Source organism: Silurus aristotelis (genome assembly GCF_946808225.1).
Source record: "Silurus aristotelis genome assembly, chromosome: 5".
Lineage (NCBI taxonomy): Eukaryota > Metazoa > Chordata > Actinopteri > Siluriformes > Siluridae > Silurus > Silurus aristotelis.
In genome coordinates this window covers 4,802,598-4,825,993 of record NC_139578.1, presented here as the reverse complement: position 1 = coordinate 4,825,993, position 23,396 = coordinate 4,802,598, and the positions used below count along the sequence as shown (strand labels likewise).

At 39.3% G+C, this 23,396-nt stretch overlaps 3 long non-coding RNA genes and 1 pseudogene across 8 annotated transcripts in view; 2 read left to right on the top strand and 2 right to left on the bottom strand.

The window, feature by feature from the left end:
* The window catches only part of LOC310726405, an 82,006-nt gene that overhangs the window by 4,299 nt on the left and 54,311 nt on the right, over positions 1-23,396 (bottom strand). The window lies entirely within an intron of this gene.
* LOC310726395 lies at positions 28-21,410 on the top strand. Of its 4 annotated transcripts, XR_014533720.1 has the most exons (4): positions 28-86; positions 257-439; positions 817-929; positions 2,750-3,201. It is a non-coding gene; the product is annotated as an uncharacterized lncRNA (long non-coding RNA). The 4 variants fall into 4 exon arrangements; XR_014533719.1 differs by lacking the exons at positions 28-86; positions 2,750-3,201 and adding an exon at positions 21,315-21,410 and having other exon boundaries at positions 113-439; XR_014533721.1 differs by lacking the exon at positions 28-86 and having other exon boundaries at positions 113-439; positions 817-933.
* On the top strand, positions 3,425-4,947 carry LOC310726394. 2 transcript variants are annotated; one of them, XR_014533718.1, is made up of 4 exons: positions 3,425-3,556; positions 3,737-3,817; positions 4,124-4,199; positions 4,318-4,947. It is a non-coding gene; the product is annotated as an uncharacterized lncRNA (long non-coding RNA). The 2 variants fall into 2 exon arrangements; XR_014533717.1 differs by lacking the exon at positions 3,737-3,817.
* On the bottom strand, positions 7,654-8,805 carry LOC310726360 (hatching enzyme 1.2-like; annotated as a pseudogene). The gene is made up of 4 exons (XR_014538351.1): positions 8,690-8,805; positions 8,383-8,526; positions 8,177-8,294; positions 7,654-8,039 (listed from the first exon to the last, which is right to left on the bottom strand). The product of XR_014538351.1 is annotated as a hatching enzyme 1.2-like (transcript).

Below are 23,396 nucleotides of genomic sequence, written 5' to 3'. Positions count from 1 at the left end.
CTGTACTCAATTACAGTTAAAGTATTTGACCTTTTTATCACCACCACCTCACATTTGTCTTTATTGCATTTTGAGACCAAACCTTTGTATCTTACAATTTTTTTTTTTTCTTGTCAATTTTATGTTTTGTAATTTCCTGAGCACTGATTGTTTATTAATACAGATTTTTGCTGAATATATTATTATCTTGTGTCTGTCCCTGTAGCCTAAAAAGGATTTTGTTATGGGTCTGTGCTGTTTTCTGGCGTTTGCTCAGTCTTTAGCTCTCTGCTGTTATATATAGTTGAAATCACCTATATATAAAAAAATGGGACCAATGAAGAGCATGAACCTGACCAGAGGAGGCAGAGACTGAGGATTAAAAGCAGCAATGTGAACGTTGCTAGTTTTGCTGTCTGCTAGCTTTGCTGTAATGCTAGCTCACTTGGTTTGAAAACAGGTAAGAATGTGTGCACCTATAGATTCCACCATGTAGGTCCCATCACTGTTAAGACACCCTAAGTTAGAGGGCAGGTGCCACACCTTGTATTTTTAAGAGTGTAGATTAGTGTAGTCTGCTAGATTATTGTTGTTTGTTAGTTAGGTTAGCTTTCAAAATACAGCCTAGAGCAGTCCTTTTTCCTGAGTTCATTTCTTTGGCACTATCAATGTTCTCTTGCCTGTGTAAATCTAGTCGTCTTTTCACCCTTGAACTTTGTGGCATTCTGTTTAACCACCTTTACACTTGACCATTTAAAGCATTAACCACTAACGTCTGGTTCTTATACTTTTATTTAAACAACCCACAACAACTAAATTGTTCCTGCACTCCCCCAGGCTTAGCCAGAGTGGGAACTTAACCAGCATCAAGGATACAAATGAAATACTCTGACCATGATCAATAAATAAGATGCCGCCTATCTCTCCAACCAAATTACAGGAAAAGACGTGTAAGTAAACTTTCTTTTACTGTTCTAAATAACCATTCAATACGTTTTAAGTGTTTATTTATTTTTCTTTGTTTTACCAGGAACATGATCAGACCAGGACTGTAAGTAATGTAATCATTTTTGATATATAATCAACTATAAATGTACAATTTCTATTACATTTTTCCAGTAAGTAGGTGAAGCAAGATTATGACCACTACATAGACTATACTACTACTTTTACACTGCTCTGTACAAAACTTTAGGTCTGATTTGTCAAATTCAGCATAATGGTTCAGTCCACTGTTCCAGACTTTACTCAGTCTGATTGTTGGAAAGCTGTAGATATTTGATTGGGTTTTTTTCCCATTACCTTAATTTCTAAAACTCAGGATGCCTGAGGAATGGAGAAGGAGTGTGCTGGTACCGATCTTTAAACATAAGGGAGATGTGCAGACCTGCAGTAACTACAGGGGAATTAAGTTGATCAGTCACACCATGAAGTTATGGGAAAGAGTAGTGGAAGCCAGGCTGAGAGAAGAGGTGACCATCTGTGAGCAACAGTATGGTTTCATGCCGAGGAAGAGCACCACAGATGCCTTATTTGCTTTGAGGATGTTGATGGAGAAGTATAGAAAAGGACAGAAGGAGCTGCATTGTGTATTTGTGGATTTAGAGAAAGCGTACGACAGGGTGCCGAGAGAGGAGTTGTGGTATTGTATGAGGAAGTCAGGTGTGTCAGAGAAGTATGTGAGGGTGGTGCAGGACATGTATGAGAACAGTGTGACGGCAGTGAAGTGTGCAGTAGGTACGACAGACTGGTTCAGGGTGAAGGTTGGACTGCATCAAGGATCGGCCCTGAGCCCTTTCCTGTTTGCAGTGGTGATGGACAGGTTGACGGACGAGGTCAGACAGGAGTCTCCCTGGACTATGATGTTTGCAGATGATATTGTGATTTGTGGTGAGAGTAGAGAGCAGGTTGAGAAGAGCCTGGAGAGGTGGAGGTATGCGCTTGAGAGAAGGGGAATGAAAGTCAGTAGGAGTAAGACAGAGTACATGTGTGTGAATGAGAGGGAGGGCAGTGGAGTGATGCGGTTGCAGGGAGAAGAGGTGGAGAAGGTGGAGGAGTTCAGGTACCTGGGGTCAACAGTGCAAAGTAATGGAGAATGTGTTAGAGAAGTAAAGAAAAGAGTGCAGGCAGGGTGGTGTGGGTGGAGAAGAGTGACAGGAGTGATTTGTGATAGTAGGGTATCTGCAAGAATGAAAGGGAAAGTTTATAGGACTGTGGTGAGACCTGCGATGTTGTATGGATTAGAGACAGTGGCATTGAGTAAAAGACAGGAGATGGAGCTGGAGGTAGCAGAGCTGAAGATGTTAAGGTTTTCGTTGGGAGTGACGAGGATGGACAAGATTAGAAATGAGCTTATTAGAGGGACAGCACATGTAGGATGTTTTGGTGACAAGGTGAGGGAGGCGAGATTGAAATGGTTTGGACATGTGCAGAGAAGGGACACGAATTATATTGGTAGAAAAATGCTGAAGATGGAGCCACCAGGTAGGAGGAAAAGAGGAAGGCCAAGGAGGAGGTTCATGGATGTGGTGAGGGAAGACATGCAGGTAGTTGGTGTGAAAGAGGCAGATGTAGAGGACAGGGTGATATGGAGACGGATGATCCGCTGTGGCGACCCCTAATGGGAGCAGCCGAAAGAAGAAGACCTTAATTTCTAAAACAAATAAATCAACATTCTGCTTAGTCACTACATATACATAAATGATATGATCTGTAAAGCTGGGATTTGTACCATATTGAGTAATAATTATTTGCTGTCTGCATCATGCAGGCCATGTTAACATCCTGGGAAAGAGCGAGTGGTGCTGAACAAAGACCAGGAAGATGGTGTAGGATCTCGGCTATATGGACAATGGGATGCTTTTCACTGTTGTAAACAGGAACGTGCTTCTGCTCCCTGAAGGCCAGCAGAAAGTATAAAGTAGCGCTGCTTCTTGCAAACCATTTGGGTCCTCACCCAGGAGAGTACTTGGATCTACTAATACATGGACATAAACACAGACATTGGAGCATTTTTCGTAAGTTCACACAAACATTGCTGTTTATATACACAGCATATACAAACTCTCCTTAGTTCACAAACATTTACGAATATGAACAAACCTGGAACAAAGTAAAATTTTGTTCGGAGTTGAGAAAATTCAAAACCGAGTAGAGTAGAGACTAGCGCTAGCTAGCTGTCGACCATAACAAGTCTACATGATGCCCACTGGACTAGGGCGATTGAATAAAAAAAAATTTGTATTTTTTAATTATACTAAATGTTGTGCAGTGTTTTGATTTGTTTTTGTATATATTATTGTTTTTTAGTGTTTATAGCTCTAACATCATATAGAGATGCGATTATTTTTTTTTTTTTTTTTTTTTTTTTTTTTTTTTTTATGTATAAACACCAAATATTTCACTGTCGTAATGTGTGTGAGAGAAACCGACCAAAAAAAAAATTAATTCTTCCCTACTTTGTTTCCCCTTTTGTTAGTTTTGCCTGCAGGTAGGAGACTAGTGGCCTTTCCCCAAAAGCTTGTCTTTTGCAGACACCAGCAGGTCCCCTACGTTCAGAAAATGGTTGTGGATCCATGTAAGTACACAAAACAAAAATTACCTTATTTGGAAATTGTCAATCGTCTAATATTGTACTGCTACTTCCACAAACCTGCTCTGGATCCCTTAATATCAACCACCAATAGAAATCACTTCCAAACTCCAAAATTATAACCTGTGACTTCAAAGCAGCATGTTTCTTTTATATTTTCTGTAGTTTTTGTTATTGTGAACCACAGTAAACTCTCAGGGGTCTTGGAAATGACTGCAAAGATGGCAAAAATATCCTACCTTCAAGGTCAGTTATATTGAGTGACTTTAAGAGGATGCACATCATTTCCACTGGTGTCCCACCAGACTCAGTACTTGGTTTCTTTATTTACAATAGAGTTCTCTGAAGTCATACCTTCACATAGGATTTCATAGAACTGATATGTGGAATAAAAATCCTAGAGTGCACATTTGTATGGTATTTTACAAATGTTATGCATGTATAACATATCAGAAATATTGAGTTGGCAATATTAGTATTACTGATGGTTAAAAAAAAAATTTATTTAATTGTGTTATTAGCATACTTACCCTGTCTCTTTCTATACTTAAGATCTGCATGAGTCCTCTTGATGCCCTACCTTTTAAATTAAGTTTTGTTCAATTAAAGACAACTCTGTGCAGCTGGGGTTGGTGGAAGTCTTATTATCCCAGCTACCACTTGTGTTTACGTTGTTTTTTACTGATTATCTTGTTTGTACTCGCTGTTGAATACTATATGGGTTGTGTCTCTCCCTTTGAGTGCAGGTGAGGATATGTTTGAGTTTGGAGCTGGAAGCCATGGAAAACCAGATCTGCAACCTCCAGGTGAAGCAGCCATCCTACTCACACCATCTCAACTCCATGTGTTTCTTTGCCCAGGACTAGCAAACCTAGGACGTAGCTCACCCAGGTGGTGGTCCCTCCAGCACTGGGGCACTACGGATCCTTGGTCCAGCACTGCAAGATGCAAGCCAAGCCCTGGTTGAGGACATCTCCTCGTCTGCTGACTTCGAGATCTTCACCCAGAATTGCTTCGTTTATGCTGGCATGATCGACCCCAGGTGGAGGCAGATGGAGATCCGGAAATGCCTCTTGGTTGAAATGGTACAAAGCACATTTACCTACAACGAGGATTGTTTCAGAACCGCTTCCCACATAGCAAGGAGGAATTGAGAGGTTCAGTAGGCTTTTTGCTTTAAATATATGCTACAGTTATGGTGTCAAGAACACAAACTACTCTTTTCTGATATCTGGAATGTTTACTGAAAGTGTGTAAGTCTGAGGAGTGCACACCTGAGCAGAAATGGAGTGGTATCCCTCTAACATCAGGAACTGAGAATGAGCTTGGACTGTGATAACTGTCTACAACAATGGCTAAGGACAGCAGTTTTGCAAATGTTTTGAGTTTTGTACATCAAGATTTCTCTCATACCAGCTCAAATGTTTTCCCTACCACAATCACCACTAGACTGCTTAATAGGGGTAAACTTGGAAAACAACAAAAACAATCCCAGGTTCCTTTTCAGTACAGTAGCTAAATTAACAAATCAGGGCTCTGAAAAATGTTTCATCACAGTTTAGTATTGAGGACTGTTATTAAAAAAAACATTTGTGGCGGTCCAACCTCGGACAGCATCTCCTGACACAATCTCACCTAAAACTCCACAACTACACTGGTTTGCATGTATAGGACAGGTGTGATGTTATTACCAAAGCTAAATCAACATGTCAGTTAGATCCCAATTCCATCTAATGTATTGAAGGAAGTGTTACATAAAGTTGGTGAGACTCTTCTGAATATTATTAACTTAACTTATAAACCTAATTGGGATCCAAACATGCTATTAAATTGTACCCATTTCAAATATCCCATTTATGTATTAGATTTTAGAAAAGGTTGCTGCTGCCCACTTATTTTCCTACTTACAAGAGAACAATTTCTTTGAAGCGTTTCAGTCAGGTTTTAGGCCCCATCATAGCACAGAAACTGCTCTAGTTAAAAACACTAATGACCTGTTTTTAGCTTTAGACCAAGTCTTTTTCTCGATGTTTTTTACTAGATCTTAGTGCTGCATTCGACACTATAGATCATGATCTCCTCCCAGATCACTTACAAAATTACATCGGCATTCAGGGACACACGCTAATCTGGTTTAAATCCTATGTCTGATCGTTACCATTTTGTAGACTTAGACTTAATTGGAGCGCTATCCAGGTTAATGCTAGAAAACTTATGGCATGCCACAAGGTTCAGTTCTAGGACCCCTGCTTTTCATAATATACATGCTTCCCTTAGGAAATATTATTAGAAGGCATGGAATTCAGCTTTGTGCAGTGCCAGTATCATAGCCTCTCTCATTGCTTTAAAATATCTAAATATCACTTTGATTTCCTGCATCCTTTACTTTCCGTTGGCTCTCTCGTCTATTTTTGCTTTCGGAAGAGCACTTTTTTCCTGTTTAAGGGTTCGAAAGCAGTGAGCGGAGGGCATTCCCACCAGAACTACGAACACGCATTACAGTAACCACATTAAGGTACGTCATTTCTCTGCTATGGCAAACATCCAGTTCATTCAGTGTGTGAAGTGACATGTTTAGTCAGTCTTTCTCCGTTGTTAGCGATAATTTTGTGAGAATTGTAAGCTAGTTTGTTCTTTGACGGAGAAGATCTTGGCATTAGAGGAGCACATCCAGAGTCTAGAGAGGTGTGAGAGCATGTCCAGGTTCTGCAGGGGAAAGTCTGGATGCCCTAGGTGAAGTTAATATTCCCCCGACTCCGGCATTACTACAGGCCAATATCAAACCTCAAGCGTTGTTGGAATAAAGCGAACAGCTCTCTCTTGGCTGAGATCTTATTTGACTGATCGCTATCAGTTTGTTGATTGTAAATTCTCCACACTCTGAGGTGAAGTTTGGTTTCTGCAATGATCTGTCTTAGGCCCACTGCTTTTCTCTTTATATATGCTGCCTCTGGGTGAAATTATACATAAACATGGTATTTACTTCCATTGCTATGCTGATGATGCGCAGCTGTAAATTTTAGCAAAGCCAGATGAGAGAGAGATCAGCTTAACAATGTTGGAGTGTGTAAAGGACATTAGACAGTGGATGCTTAATAACTTTTTTTTCTGCTCAACTCGGATAAGATGGAAATATTTTTACTAGGACCACATGCAGCTAGAAGCAAACTTTCTGATTACGTAGCATCTCTGGATGGTGTTTCTGTCTGTGTGTACAGCAGTCAAAGACCTTGGTGTTATTATTGACCCTAGTCTTTACTTTGAGGCTCATGTGAATAATATTACCAGGATCGCCTTTTTTCACTTTAGAAATATTGCTAAAATAAAAAATATGATGTTACAGGATGCAGAATAAACTAGTTCATGCTTTTGTTACATCTAGATTAGAATACTGTAATGCTTTACTGTCTGGGTGTTTGAGTAAGAGCATAAATAAGCTTCTGTTAGTTCATAATGCAGCAGCCAGAGTCCTCATTAGATCTAGAAAATGACCATCACCCCTGTTTTTAATCAGTCTACACTGGCTCCCAATAAAATCTCGCATTGATTTTAAAATACTACTACTGACGTATAAAGCACATAACAGTCTCGCACCGCAGTATCTGAACCTTTTTATCAATATAATCCTCCATGCCTACTTGGATCAAAATTAAATAAAAATTTATTAAAATAAAGCAACCTGATCATTGAGGCACAGCCTTGATCAGAGACCAATACCAGTTTATTTACCACTTTAACCAGCGTCGCCTCTGTATTTTGATGTAGTGTAAATCCTGACTGATGCATTGCATTATTATTATTCTTATGTAGTCATGAGTAAAACTTGTGCTCCTATATTATGTTAAGTAATTAGACACCGCTACATTCCTGTTAAACTGATACCAAATTATATTCAGGTTCAGACATTGCTGATTTGACAATAATTGTTGTAGATTTGAGTGTAGGAAACAGATTTGTTTAGATTTGTGAAATAAAAGTACATAGTAAGTCAAACATGATTGTAGCCATTTTATTGCATCATTACATACATAGCAATATGATACTAAAGTAAATTTAAATCAAGGCTAACATTCTGGACATGTTTAGCAATTGTAGAGAATGTTGATCTTCTTATTGTCGATAGTGGAAAGCTCTTGTCTCTGTCCAATCATCACAGAAGGATCAGGAATAGGGGTGATGGTGTCTAGACCATTGATGGAGAAAGCTGTATTTCCATAGTGCATCACAGAGGAGTAGTCGTACGGTGTGTTAAGGTTGATGGTGTTCTTCAAATAAAAATTAGACTGTTGTTGGGTCGATGTTTTCCCAGTTGATGGTGACATATTTATCACGGTCGCTTCTAACGTGCTCGTGGTAGAAACCGAGTGCATGGTTCAGCTCGTGTTCGACAACGCCGTGGTAAACACAGCTGAACCTGCTGAGAGAGACGACCTGAGAACCACCTGTTTTGCCCACATCAGAGTAGCAGCTGAGAGAAAAGAGAGCAGATGTGAAGAACTGACTATGACACTAATGTCAACATACAAACGAGAATTTATAAAATATAAAGAACGTCAGTCATAAAAAGCATGTATAGGGAATGTTAAACAAGTTAATGGAGCTCACCCATCATTGCTTTTGATCCTGATGAAGTCAGTTTCATTTGTTCTGGGAACAAAACGAATGCAGGTTTTGTTGTAGAAACTTGCCATGGCATTGGCAATTACAGTTGTATCAGAAGAAGCTGTAAAGAAAATGGCCAATACATTAATAAGAAATAAGTAAAGATGTGATGTACCTGAGTAATGTGAATTAAACGATATATTACTTACAGAAATCTGAGCTCAATGTGTAAGGAACCTTCACCAATCCATTTGAAGACTTTTTCCAAAAACAGTTGTTGTTGTAGAGGCAGACCAGAGCGTTCCTGCTTCTTTTTGCGAGTATGTCTCCCTCCAGCAGCACTTCACTGGATCCTTCATACAGAGAAACAAAAAGTGATATCCTGCTGACAGATACAGTTCTTTGCCGATAAAATCACTGATGCACACAACATTGAATCAAAAGAAATAACATCTTAGAGCAGGTTCTATTCTCAAATGTACATCAAGTGTGGTTGAGATCAGCAAGCTATCAGACCTTTGTTGATGGTGAGAATCCTAGTTGTCATGTCCTCCCCGTCAGGTTGGGTGAGAGAGCGATTGCGAGAAGCCAAGCAGCAGGGCTATAATGGAGATAGAAGCTCTGGACTCCATGATGATTCAGTGTGTAGAGATGATCTGGATGCTCCTTCACCATTGCTGGATGACTGCATGCTGCCATACCTGACGTTTTATACACATGGACACACATCAAAACAACATGGTGTAGAATTTTAGGAATTAATGGAAGCCATTAGAGTTCATTGTCTAGTGTGTGGAACTAAAGGGTGGACCCTCTGAACAACACTTACTTTAATACGGTACTGAAGCTGTGCTGGATTCAGGAGATTCTATACTAATGGACAGAGTGTAGCTCTTAATGTTTGATTATTTGTCTATGTTGCAGTGTCAATACCAAGGGAGTGACTTGTGTATGTTTAGGACTTACTGTTTACGTCAAGATAAACAACCTGGAAATCTTACAATGTGTTTTTGGACTAATTCTCCATTCTTACAAGGAGAGAAATGTAACCTCTATTGATAAGGAGGAAACGCAGTTTAAATGCATCTTTTGTCTTACTTTACAGTAGCAGGATCTGTACATTTATATTTATTCAAATATTCAGTTCATTGTTCAGGTAGAGTCAGTTGGAGTTGCTGCTTTGGCTATAATGGAATCTGTGGAATTACTGGCCATATTCAGCTCTTCTCTCTTGTGAACTATTAATGAGGTGAAGCTTTACCCTTTTCCTTCCTTAACTCATTTATTTTCCCTTAACAAATATAGTAAAAAAAAAATTTTCTTACAGATGCTTCTCTGAATTGGGCAGAACAGTTGGTGTTCTGGTGGTCAGTCTCAGCAGATGTGGTTGTGGTTACTGTTATTGTACCATGGTAAGATTGGATATTGATTCTGGAAAGCAAATAGTAGGATTTTTAGGCTGTTTATCATGAGTTAACATTAAGCCCTTTAAATATACAAACCACTCCCTAAAAAGAGCAACGTCAGCTGACTTTAGCTCAGTGGTGGGCTGTCTGCTGGCCTAAACACTATCAGAAGCACTGACCTTCATTTACAACCTAAATTATAATATTTGTTCCAATAAATTGTATTAATTTATTCCCAACAGTTTATTCTCTTTATTTTGTAGCGTTTCTCTTGGCTGCACTGCTTCCAGTAAGTGTTTGTGGATGTTAGATTTTTTGTCCAATCAGATTTCAACCTCTGTGCTGCCATGTGAATCTAATCTGCCTTTTTACCTTAGTCTCTATTAGTAATAAATCTATTTCTTTAACCAATTAGATTTCAAATTCTCACAAGGCAGCTAGCTGGCCCAGAATATTATCAGCATTATTCCCTCCTCTGATTGGTTGGTCAGAGCGAAACTGTTACATCCAAGTTCGACTGGCAAAACATGTCTGTAGTGCTCTGCACACATTAATACACCCAATTTTTTTTTATGCCCTAAGAGAAATTAATTTGTTCTCGGACATACTTAAAAATACATTTTTAAGAAAAGCTAGACATCATGAGGAGAGATCGGCCAACCCCGATGCTAGCTATCTTATCTCAGCCCGGGAAAGGGTTTGTTCACTGCTTCCAGACCAGTGGCTATAAGCGGTACCACTGGCTTACAGCCTCTGAGGAGCGGTGCAAATTGAGTATGCATCTCTGGTGAGTAGGTGTCACCCTCAATATGCGAAATGCCTCTCTCTCTCTCTCTCTCTCTCTCTCTCTCTCTCTCTCTCTCTCTCTCTCTCTCTCTCTCTCTCTCTCTCTCTCTCTCTCTCTCTCTCTCTCTCTCTCTCTCTCTCTCTCTCTCTCTCTCTCTCTCTCTCTCTCATGGCATGTGTTATGTTGTGTTTTTGTATCGTATTGATGGTTTCTATAATTGCTACGTGATAGTGGTGGTATTAAGAGGTGGATTAAATCAGGTAAGTCACACTAATTATTCAATTCATCTGGATACTCAGAACTTACGGATACAAATCAAACTATGTATATTCTCTATATCAAGATCAATAATAATTAAAATTGCAGAGTTGGGATTTCCTGCTTTGAAGGCATATTATTTGGTTTTAATGGTTGTTCAAAGACAGGACTGCTATAGTATGTCACATCAACTTGGGCAACATTGACCCAGCAATATATTATCATTTAAACTTAAAGAGCAAGCAGCCGACATCGGCATCTTGAGGATAAACTCACTCTCCAACTGCTGAACTTGTTCTGAATGTTTGGCTTTTTTGTAACATTGTATTACTACTACTCTATCCCATTACTTCATGGTGTGACTGATCAACTTTATTCCCCTGTAGTTACTGCAGTTCTGCACATCTCACCATCCAAAATTTTGTTGAACAATCTCGTTAAAAACTCCACTGTCATCTCTTCTAAGCATCTCCATGCTTCTACTGGTATGTCATCTGGTCCAACTAACTGTTCACTCTTCATCCTCTTATTAGCTGCTCTCACTTCCTCCCTAGTAATCCTATCCACTTCCTGCTTTACCATCGCCAAATCATCCAACCTTCTCTCTCTCTCTCTCTCTCTCATTTTTCTCATTTATCAGCTGCTCAAAATACTCCCTTTATCTTCTCAACACACTCTCTTTACTAGTCAACACATATCCATCTCCACCCTTTATTGTAACTTGCAGCACATCCTTCCCAACTCGGGCCCTCTACCTGGCCAATAAGTCTAAATCCTTTTCTTCTTTCATACTGTCCAACTTCTCATACAGCTCCTCATATGCCTTTTCTTTGGCTTTAGCCACAGTCCTCTTTACCTGCTGCTGCATCTCCTTGTACTCCTGCCTACTTTTTCCATCTCTTTGTCAATCCCAATTATGTTTTGCCAAGCTCTTTATCCTCATACTCTCCTGCACTTCCTCATTCCACCACCACATCTTAGTCTTCCTTTCTATTTCCAGATGTCACACCAAGTACTTTTCTAGCTGCCTCCCTCATCACTTCTGCAGTACTTGCCCAATAAGCCAGCACATCTTCATCACCACCAAGCCCCTGATCTCGTACCTGAAACTCACACTACAGTCTTCCTCCTTCAGGTTCCACCATCTTATTGTTTTTTTTAGTCCTCGCTAGTTCTTTCCCTCCAACAACCATTCTACAAACCACCAACCGATGCTGTCTAGCTACACTGTCCCCTGACAACAGTCTCCAATCTCTTTTAGGTTCCATCTCCTACATAGAATATTGTCCACCTGTGTGCACCTTCCTGCACTCTTATACATCACCCAATGTTCCTCCTTTGAATTTAAATAAGTATTTCCTACTGCTATTTCATCCTTTTAGCAATATTTTCTATTGAAGTCTGAATCCATCACCATTCTTTCACTCCTAGGTTCTCTCCACCTCTTCATCTAACTCACTCCAGAATTTTTCCATCTCCTCCATCTCACAACCCACTTGTGGCACTGATGACATTTATCATGACCCCATCTACTTCCAGCTTCACGTTCATCACCCTATCAGAAACTCTCTTCACCTCCACTACAGTCGTCCTTCAATATCACCCCTACACCATTTCTCTTTCCATCCACACCATTGTAGAACAGTTTAAACTCCCTACAAATGTTCCTGGCCTTCCACTGTACAATAACATAACAATGGTGTAGAGGAAGATAAAGATGGTCCCTTTACTATGCTATGTTATTACTGCATTACTATGTTATGAGGTAGCCACAGAAACATGTGTGGTTGCACACACAGCTTGTGGCTTTGCACAAGATCAGGAGTTGAATAGAAGTTATGCTCTGTACATTCCTGTTTGGTAAATTTACAAATACTTTTTATTCCCAGCAGAGAACTGAAGCAAACTAAAGGATAGTATTTGGACTGGATAAATAAAAAAACAGGAACCAACCAGAGAAACAAACAAAATCTTGTCTTTTTTCTTTGTCCACAAGATGGTGCAGTGAGCTGACAAATGATGCACCAAGTACAAGAACCCTGCTCACACCCAACTCAGAAATACTGATTTCTTAAATAAAGAGCACTACTGTGTACAAGAAATAGACTCGAACTGTTCTGCAGTTATTGATAAATAGTAATTTTAGTACTCAGTCAAGCACCTACATCTGAAAATGTCTCCTAAGAGCCTATTTAGAGGTTTCACATCAAAAGCGGTGAATTTTCAATTATAAACCTTTACATTGTTCATTGGTAATTATTCTTTTTCACACTATTAATAGGTATATATTGATTTATGTAAATTTATAATACAATCACCAACATGTAAGTTATATTTTGATAAAATGTAGTCTGATCGTCTGTTTTATGGGTGAAATGTTGCATTTTTAATTTGTACATTCAGAATGTAGCTGTGAAATAAAATGCTGATATATAGAAAAAATAAATGCATTTATTTAAGTAAAAATGTGTTTATCACTCTAAACCATATATGAACTAAAACTTTAATGTATAGTGTTTATGGATTGACAACCTTTTTTTTTAATTACATATTTTATTTTCCTGTCAGTTGGACTCACAGATTCCCCATGTGAGATTAAATGTAATGCCATTCTGTCAGCAACATCATTACCACTGTAAAGACTGCTTCTGTCAGCAACCTGCAATGGTACAAACAATATCCAAAATCCAGACCTGAGGTACTTTTTTACATCCTTCCAAGTGGAGATACAAGTTCCTTTCCACCACGTCTAAATGCTACAGTTAAAAATGAGCAAGTGGATCTGATCATCTCCTCTGCTGCTGTATCAGACTCTGCTCTATACTACTGTGCTCTGGTGCCCACAGTGACAGGAAATCCAGCTGCACTGTACAAAAACCTCTACATGGTTTTGTTGCTGAGCGAGTAAACAGTCAGGTTCTGATCTGTACTCAAGCACAGGGTTATTTATTGAAAGATACAGTGCTGCAGAAAGGGGGCAGCAAAAAGCTACTATTCTCTGAGGGAACTTGTCCCTTTCAATTAGAATATACACATATACTCAAAACTGTTGTCTATTTGCAAACTTTCAGAGGTGGCAAACGTACACACATCCTTCACTTCAGTAGAAGCACGGATACTCCTGTTTTAAAAGACTCTGGTAAAAGTGCAAGTTCTGGCTACACTTTTTCACTCAAGTTACTCAAGTAAAGAGGTTTGGGCTCTGGCATGTACTTAAGTAAAAACAACTACCTGTTTTAGTGTCATGCTGGTAACTGGACCTCACATAATATAAATCTATAATAATAAAAAATCTCAACTTTTGTTGCCTAATGAATGCATCCAGGCTGAAGATCCACCATATAGAACACAAGCAGAGAAAAGATGATGATGATCAGGTGATCAGGAATGTCTCTGTTCTCAGTCATGTTTACATCACTGACTCCCTCTGTCTCATCCACATTAACCCCAAACTTCTTGTTGCCTTCTGACTGCTCATTGTTTGCTTCATAAACTAGTCTACATCTGTGGTGTGAGAGAGTCAGGAAATACCACACCAGTGTTAGATTGAAAAAGCTGCACAATGACAAGAAACAGGTTAATGGGCTGAAAACGGTGTGTAAAGAGAAGAGAAAATATTGACATTTCACCAAATTAATTAAAATGTAAGAAGTAGAAATTACAGATATGTGAAACATTTTAATTGGTGAAAAAGTAAATAGTGAATTGAAGAACTGCTACGAAAACCCCCCAAAAATCACAAAAAAACAACGTTACTTAGTTTCTTCAATTTCTGCTGGTAGTCCAAAATACATTAACTTATAAAGCAGGATTTTTTTTTTTTATTGCTGAGAGACTCGAAGATACTTTAACTGAATAATTGCAACTGAATGCCTAATTATTTTGTCTAATTTAAGATGAATGTTATATATTACTCATACATATTATTGGTTTTATGTTTATTGTGTTTTTAATTCTATAAAGAAAGTAAATATATCACTAAATATCTATACAATAAATACAGATAGCAACGTTTCTTATTTCCCTGTGCAGTATGAGATGAAGCAGAGTTGTGATGAATATGAATAAATATGAGTGGGAGGAGCTACATGTGGAGACATCAGAGACAATCTCACATACACAACCCTGATATTTATTTCTAAAGCTGGAGGTCTGAACTAAACACTCAGGATCACAATGTTACTCCTCTTCTTACTTTTCTTCACTATTGCTGATATTGGTAAGTTTTATTCTGTACATTACATGTAAAATCTAATCAGTCTCCTAATGATAAAAAAGCAAAATTTACATTTGTATTTGTGAATTAATAAATGGAAATGATGTCATGGTAATGTCTTTATAGCAGAGGCTGCTGATATCAGCATTAAACCAATAGAAACCACTTTATCTGTAACTGAAGGCAGCAACATCACACTGTCCTGTACATATACTGGATCAGGTAACACACTTCACTGGTATAAACAAAAACCTGGATCAAGACCAGGGTTTCTGCTGCTAATTAATGAAGACAGTGAATATGTCAGAGAAGCTCAACCACCACATCCTGGATTGTCCATAAAACTTGATAAAATGTAAAAGAAAATAGAAAGGAAGGTGGATCTGCACATCTCCTCTGCTGCTGTATCAGACTCTGCACTGTACTACTGCGCTCTGACGCCCACAGTGACAGGAAACCCAACTCCACTGTACAAAAAGCACTACACATGACTGCAGCAGATTCATGCTTTTCTCACTAGATGAAGCTGTTTACATTCACTTCATCTCTCTCTGGGATATTATTGTTTATGAAGATCAGCCACCATCTTTCTACCACCAATAATTTATTTAGTTTAATACAGACTTCTTTATTCATTTCACTATAAAATGTATCTTTATTTATAAATATACACTTTGCTTTATTATTGGGGATTTTCTTCAACACATGAAACAAACAGTTATTATATTTCATAATTTGGAGTCATTTCTTATTTATGTTTAATTCGCAGCATGTTATTACAGTAGGTTGTAGTGAGCATCAAGTCATTTCTAACACTTAATAATATTACAATGTGTCGCATTTGATAAATTATAGCTTTAGTTATTACTAATTAGACCATTTGCACCATAGTTTCTGAAGAGGAACACACAGAGAGTGTGAATCCTACAATGACAATTGGGAGTGAAGGATGTTTTCCTGAACAATCTGGCAATAACTGAGGAACAGCTTTCAGTGGGAACTCAATGTAAGTATATATACAGTAAAGGCAGTTATGAAGGATCAAAATCATGTGGAAATGGAATAATTTTCCAAACTTACCTGCACCTGTTTATTTATTTATTGAAATCACATATAATTAAAGATTAATAGAGTTTATTGGTTACAAACTGAAAGCAAATAAAATAGGTTCAATAATTTATGTTCTTTTCAATACGAACTTTACTGAATTTCCTCTCTATATAGTATATACTGTATTTCTAACAATTAAATCATTCATTCACTGTTGAATTCATTTATTTTTTCTTGGTGCCTTTCAAATTATACAACATCAGCAATAAATAAATTAACCCAGCCGTTAGGGGGGCACAAGCCAGTGTACTCTTAGTGCCGGTCCCAAGCCCGGGTAAATGGGGAGGGTTGCGTTAGGAAGGGCATCCAGCATAAAACATGTGCCAAATCAAATATGCGGATCACAAATGAGAATTTCATACCGGATCGGTCGAGGCCCGGGTTAACAACGACCGCCACAGGTATCGTTAGCCGACAGGGTACCGGTGGAAATTGGGCTACTGTTGGCCGAAGGAGGAGAAGGAGAGGAGGAAGGCGTCTACAGAGACGGCAGGAAAAGGAGCAGTGTAGGAGAGTAGAGGTTCGGGTTGGTACTTTAAATGTTGGTACTATGACGGGTAAAGGGAGAGAGATAGCTGATATGATGGAGAGGAGAAAGGTAGATGTGTTGTGTGTTCAGGAGACCAAGTGGAAAGGGAGTAAGGCCAGGAACATTGGAGGTGGGTTTAAACTGTTTTATCATGGTGTGGATGGGAAGAGAAATGGTGTAGGGGTGATTCTGAAGGAAGCGTACAGTAAGAGTGTAGTGGAGGTGAAGAGAGTTTCTGATAGGGTGATGATCGTGAAGGTGGAAGTTGAAGGGATGATGATAAATGTCATCAGTGCCTATGCTCCACAAGTTGGCTGTGAGATGGAGGAGAAAGAAAGATTCTGTGAATTAGATGAAGTGGTAGATGGTGTACCTAGGAAAGAACGATTGGTGATTGGGGCAGACTTTAATGGGCATGTAGGTGAAGGGAACAGAGGTGATGAGGAGGTGATGGGTAGGTATGGTTTTAGGGAGAGAAATGTGGAAGGGCAGATGGTGGTAGATTTTGCTAAAAGGATGGAAATGGCAGTGGTGAACACGTATTTTAAGAAGAAGGAGGATCATAGGGTGATGTATAAGAGTGGAGGAAGGTGCACACAGGTGGATTATCTTCTGTGTAGGAGATGCAACCTGAAGGAGATTGGAGACTGTAAGGTGTTGGCGGGGGACAGTGTAGCTAGACAGCATCGGATGGTGGTCTGTAGGATGGTTTTGGAGGCGAAGAAGAAGAGGAGGAAAGTAAGGTTTGAAAGAAGAATAAGATGGTGGAAACTGAAGGAGGAAGAGTGTAGTGTGAGGTTCAGGGAAGAGGTCAGACAGGGGCTTGGTGGTGGTGAAGAGGTGCCGGATGATTGGGCAACTACTGCAGGAGTGATGAGGGAGGCAGCTAGAAAAGTACTTGGTGTGACATCTGGAAATAGAAAGCAAGACAAGGAGACGTGGTGGTGGAATGAGGAAGTGCAGGAGAGCATTAGGGGAAAGAGATTGGCAAAACAGAAGTGGGATCGACAGAGTGATGAGAAGAGTAGGCAGGAGTACAAGGAGATGCGGCAGCAGGTTAAAAGGGATGTGGCGAAAGCCATGGAAAAGGCATATGAGGAACTGTATAAGAGGTTGGACACTAAGGAAGGAGAAAAGGATTTATACCGATTGGCCAAGCAGAGGGACCGAGCTGGAAAGGATGTACTGCAAGTTAGAGCAATAAAGGATGGAGAGGAAAATGTGTTGACTAGTGAGGAGAGTGTGTTGAGAAGATGGAGGGAGTATTTTGAGCAGCTGATGAATGAGGAAAATCAGAGAGAGAGAAGGTTGGAGGATGTGGAGTTGGTGAAGCAGGATGTAGATAGGATTAGTAAGGAGGAAGTGAGAGCAGCGATTAAGAGGATGAAGAATGAAAAGTCGGTTGGACCAGATGACATACGGGTAGAAGCGTGGAGATGTTTAGGAGAAATGGCAGTGGAGTTTTTAACCAGATTGTTTAACAGGATTCTGGAAGGGGAGAGGATGCCTGAGGAATGGAGAAGGAGTGTGCTGGTACCGATCTTTAAGCATAAGGGAGATGTGCAGACCTGCAGTAACTACAGGGGAATTAAGTTGATCAGTCACACCATGAAGTTATGGGAAAGAGTAGTGGAAGCCAGGCTGAGAGAAGAGGTGACCATCTGTGAGCAACAGTATGGTTTCATGCCGAGGAAGAGCACCACAGATGCCTTATTTGCTTTGAGGATGTTGATGGAGAAGTATAGAGAAGGACAGAAGGAGCTGCATTGTGTATTTGTGGATTTAGAGAAAGCGTACGACAGGGTGCCGAGAGAGGAGTTGTGGTATTGTATGAGGAAGTCAGGTGTGTCAGAGAAGTATGTGAGGGTGGTGCAGGACATGTATGAGGACAGTGTGACGGCAGTAAAGTGTGCAGTAGGTATGACAGACTGGTTCAGGGTGAAGGTTGGACTGCATCAAGGATCGGCCCTGAGCCCTTTCCTGTTTGCAGTGGTGATGGACAGGTTGACCAGGTCAGACAGGAGTCTCCGTGGACTATGATGTTTGCAGATGATATTGTGATTTGTGGTGAGATTAGAGAGCAGGTTAAGAAGAGCCTGGAGAGGTGGAGATATGCGCTGGAGAGAAGGGGAATGAAAGTCAGTAGGAGTAAGACAGAGTACATGTGTGTGAATGAGAGGGAGGGCAGTGGAGTGATGCGGTTGCAGGGAGAAGAGGTGGAGAAGGTGGAGGAGTTCAGGTACCTGGGGTCAACAGTGCAAAGTAATGGAGAGTGTGTTAGGGAAGTAAAGAAAAGAGTGCAGGCAGGGTGGAGTGGGTGGAGAAGAGTGACAGGAGTGATTTGTGATAGAAGAGTATCTGCAAGAATGAAAGGGAAAGTTTATAGGACTGTGGTGAGACCTGCAATGTTGTATGGATTAGAGACAGTGGCATTGAGTAAAAAACAGGAGGTGGAGTTGGAGGTAGCAGAACTGAAGATGTTGAGGTTTTCGTTGGGAGTGACGAGGATGGACAAGATTAGAAATGAGTTTATTAGAGGGACAGCACATGTAGGATGTTTTGGTGACAAGGTGAGGGAGGCGAGATTGAGATGGTTTGGACATGTGCAGAGAAGGGACATGAATTATATTGGTAGAAAAATGCTGAAGATGGAGCCACCAGGTAGGAGGAAAAGAGGAAGGCCAAGGAGGAGGTTCATGGATGTGGTGAGGTAAGACATGCAGGTAGTTGGTGTAAAAGAGGCAGATATAGAGGACAGGGTGGTATGGAGACGGATGATCCGCTGTGGCGACCCCTAATGGGAGCAGCCGAAAGAAGAAGAAGAAGAAGAAGAAGAAGAAGCAATAAATAAATTAATTAATTAACAAAATAAAATTACATAGTGATGTATTTATTTTTTACTTAGTAGAAATTTACATTAGCAATAGTTCTATAGTATATTAGTATAGTTAGTTGTTTGTTTTCAAATGGATAGACGCAAAATGTAAAAAAAAAATACAACCTTATGAAACAGATTATTTAGTATCAGGTGATATAAGTTTTGGGATTACTGAAAATATCACAGTTATTGTGTCAGGTGTTACTGATGCACACTATGTAGAACTGATTAGTCTTTTAGTGGTCAGTTGTTTTTTTTTATCTCATTCCATGTGATCAATTTTCTTTCCTTCCTTCATTAATTTTGTTAATTCATTCTTTCATTCATGTGTTTATGATGTATGTAGATACAAATGCATGTTACTCTGCTGGTTGTAAGTTTGTGAACACTGAACAGATGGAAAGTTGATTTTGAATTTGAACATCACTACAAAATGGCCGACACTCTAAATAGTGCACTATGTAGGGGATAAGGTGCAGTTTCAGACACAGCATGTGTCACCGTCAGTCACCAGCACTCTGATGACCTGCACCTGTACTCAATCACAGTTAAAGTATTGACTATTTTATCACCACCACCACTTTATTGCATTTTGAGACTAAACCTTTGTATCTTACTTTTTTTTTTTTCTTGTCAATTTTATGTTTTGTAATTTCCTGAGCACTGATTGTTTAATGATCCAGATTTTTGCTGAATATATTACTATCTTGTGTCTGTCCCTGTAGCCTAAAAAGGATTTTGTTATGGGTCTGTGTTGTTTTCTGGTGTTTGCTCAGTCTTTAGCTCTCTGCTGTTATATATAGTTGGTCACCTCTATATGAAAAAATGGGACCAATGAAGAGCATGAACCTGACCAGAGGAGGCAGAGACTGAGGATTAAAAGCAGCAATGTGAACATTGCTAGTTTTGCTGTCTGCTAGCTTTGCTGTAATGCTAGCTCACTTGGTTTGAAAACAGGTAAGAATGTGTGCACCTATAGATTCCACCATGTAGGTCCCATCACTGTTTAGACACCCTAAGTTAGAAGGCAGGTGCCACACCTTTGTATTTTTAAGTGTAGCTTAGTGTAGTCTGCTAGATTATTGCTGTTTGTTAGTTAGGTTAGCTTTCAAAATACAGCCCTGAGCAGTCCTTTATTTTCCTGAGTTAATTTCTTTGGCACTATCAATGTTCTCTTGGCTGTGTAAGTCTAGTCGTCTTTTCACCCTTGAACTTTGTGGCATTCTGTTAAACCACCTTTACACTTGACCATTTAAAGCGATAACCACTAACGTCTGGTTCTTATACTTTATCCAAACAACCTACAACAACTAAATAATTGTTCCTGTACTCCCCTAGGCTTAGCCAGAGTGGGAACTTAACCAGCATCAAGGATACAAATGAAATGCTCTGACCATGATCAATAAATAAGATGCTGCCCTTCTCTCCAACCAATTTACAGGAAAAGACGTGGAAGTAAACTTTCTAAAGTAAACTTTCTTTTTTTTCTTTACTGTTCTAAATAACCATTCAATACGTTTTAAATTTTTTTATTTTTCTTTGTTTTACCAGGAACCTGATCAGGCCAGGACAGTAAGCAATGTAATCATTTTTTATATATAATTAACTATAAATATTCAATTTCTATTACATTTGTTCCAGTAAGTAGGTGAAGCAAGATTATGATTAACCACTACATAGACTATACTACTACTTTTACACTGCTCTGTACAAAACTTTAGGTCTGATTTGTCAAATTCAGCATAATGGTTCAGTCCACTGTTCCAGACTTTACTCAGTCTGATTGTTGGAAAGCTGTAGATATTTAATTTGGTTTTTTCCCCCATTACCTTAATTTCTAAAACAAATAAATCAACACATTCTGCTAAGTCACTACATATACATAAAGACTTATGATCTGTAAAGCTGGGATTTGTACCATATTGAGTAATAATTATTTGCTGTCTGCACCATTCAGGCCATGTTAGCATACTGGTGAAGAGCAAGTGGTGCTGAACAAAGGTCAGGAAGATGGTGTAGGATCTCGGCTATATGGACAATGGGACGCTTCTCCCTGATGGCCAGCAGAAAGTATAAAGTAGAGATGCTTCTCGCAAACCATTTGGGTCCTCACCCAGGAGAGTACTTGGATCTGTTAATACATGGACATAAACACAGACATTGGAGCGGTTTGCGCAAGTTCACACCCAAACATTGCTGTTTATATACACAGACTATACAGACTCTCCTCACTTTACAAACATTCGCGAATATGAACAAACCTAGAACAAAGTAAAATTTGTTCCTAGTTGAAGAAAATTCAAAACTAAGTAGAGTAGAGACTAGCGCTAGCTAGTTGTCTACCATAACAAGTCTACATGATGCCCACTGGACTAGGGCAATTTTTTTTTTTTTAATGAATTTGTATTCTTTTTTTATTACTTGTACAAAATAGCTCTAACATCATTAGTAGATATGCATAGTCAATATCAAACACTAACAACTTGGGAACAAATTCATGGTACGAACGGTCATTCAGAACGTAACTTGTTTGTAAGGTGGGGGCATCTGTACATGTATTTTGCATTTACCACAGCTCAACACTGCATACATCTGCATTTTATTCTATAGTTTTTTTTATTAAACACCAAATATATAATTGTCGTAATGTGTGTGAGAAAATAATTCTTCTCTACTTTGTCCCCCCTTTTGTTAGTTTTCCAGTACCCATTTCCCCAATAGCTTGTCTTTTGCAGACACCAGCAGGTTCCCCACGTTCAGAAGATGGTTGTGAATCCATGTAAGTACACAAAACAAAAATAAAACCTTATTTGGAAATTGTCAATCGTCTAATATTGTACTGCTACTTTCACAAACCTGCTCTGGATCCCTTAATATCAATCACCAATAGAAATCACTTCCAAACTACAAAATTATAACCTGTGACTTCAAAGCAGCATGTTCCTTTTATATTTTCTGTAGTTTGTTATTGTGAACCACAGTAAATTCTCAGGTGTCTTGGAAATGACTGCAAAGATGGCAAAGAATTTCCTACCTACAAGGTCAGTTATATTGGGTGACTTTTAGGGGATGCACATCTTTTCCACCATTTCCACTGTTGTCCCACAAGACTCAATACTTGGTTCTCTATTTACAATCGATTTCTCCAAAGTCATGCCTTCACATAGGATTTCATATTTCAACTGATATATGGAATAAAAATCCTATTGAGTACACATTTTATATGCTATTTTACAAATGTTATGCATGTATGACATTACAGAAATATTGAGTTGGCAATATTAGTATTACTGATGGTGACGCAAGATATTGGGAAAAAAATAGTTAATGTAATCCTGTTAGCATACTTACCCGTCCCTTTCTTCACTTAAGATCTGCAGAAGTCCTCTTGATACACTACCTTTGGATTGAGTGCTGTTCAATTAAAGACAACTCTGTGCAGCTGGGGGTTAGTGGAAGTCTTATTATCCCAGCTACCACTAGTGTTTACGTTGTCTCTCACCGATTATTTTGTTTGTACTCGCTGTTGAAAATACTTTATTGGTTGTGTCTCTGCCTTTGAGTACAGGTGAGGATAGTAGCTCTCAGAGGTGGTGTTCCCTATGGCACTGTGGTACCACGGACCCTGGGTCCAGCACCGAAAAATGCAAGCCAAGCCCTGGTCGAGGACATCTCCCCATCTGCTGACTTCGAGATCTCCACCCAGAATAGCTTCATCTCTGCTGGCATGTTCGACCCCAGGCAAAGGCAGATGGAAATCCTGAAGTGCCTCTTGGTTGAAATGATACAAAGCACATTTACCTACAATGAGGATTGTTTCAGAACCGGTTCCCACATACCAAGGAGGAATTGAGAGGTTCAGTAGACTTTTTGCTTTAAATATATGCTACAGTTATGGTGTCAAGAACACAAACTGCTCTTTTCTTATATCTGGAATGTTTACTGGGAGTGTTCAAGTCTGAGGAGTGTACACCTGAGCAGAAATGGAGTTGTAGCCATCTAACATCAGGAACTGAGAATAAGCTTGGACTGTAATAAC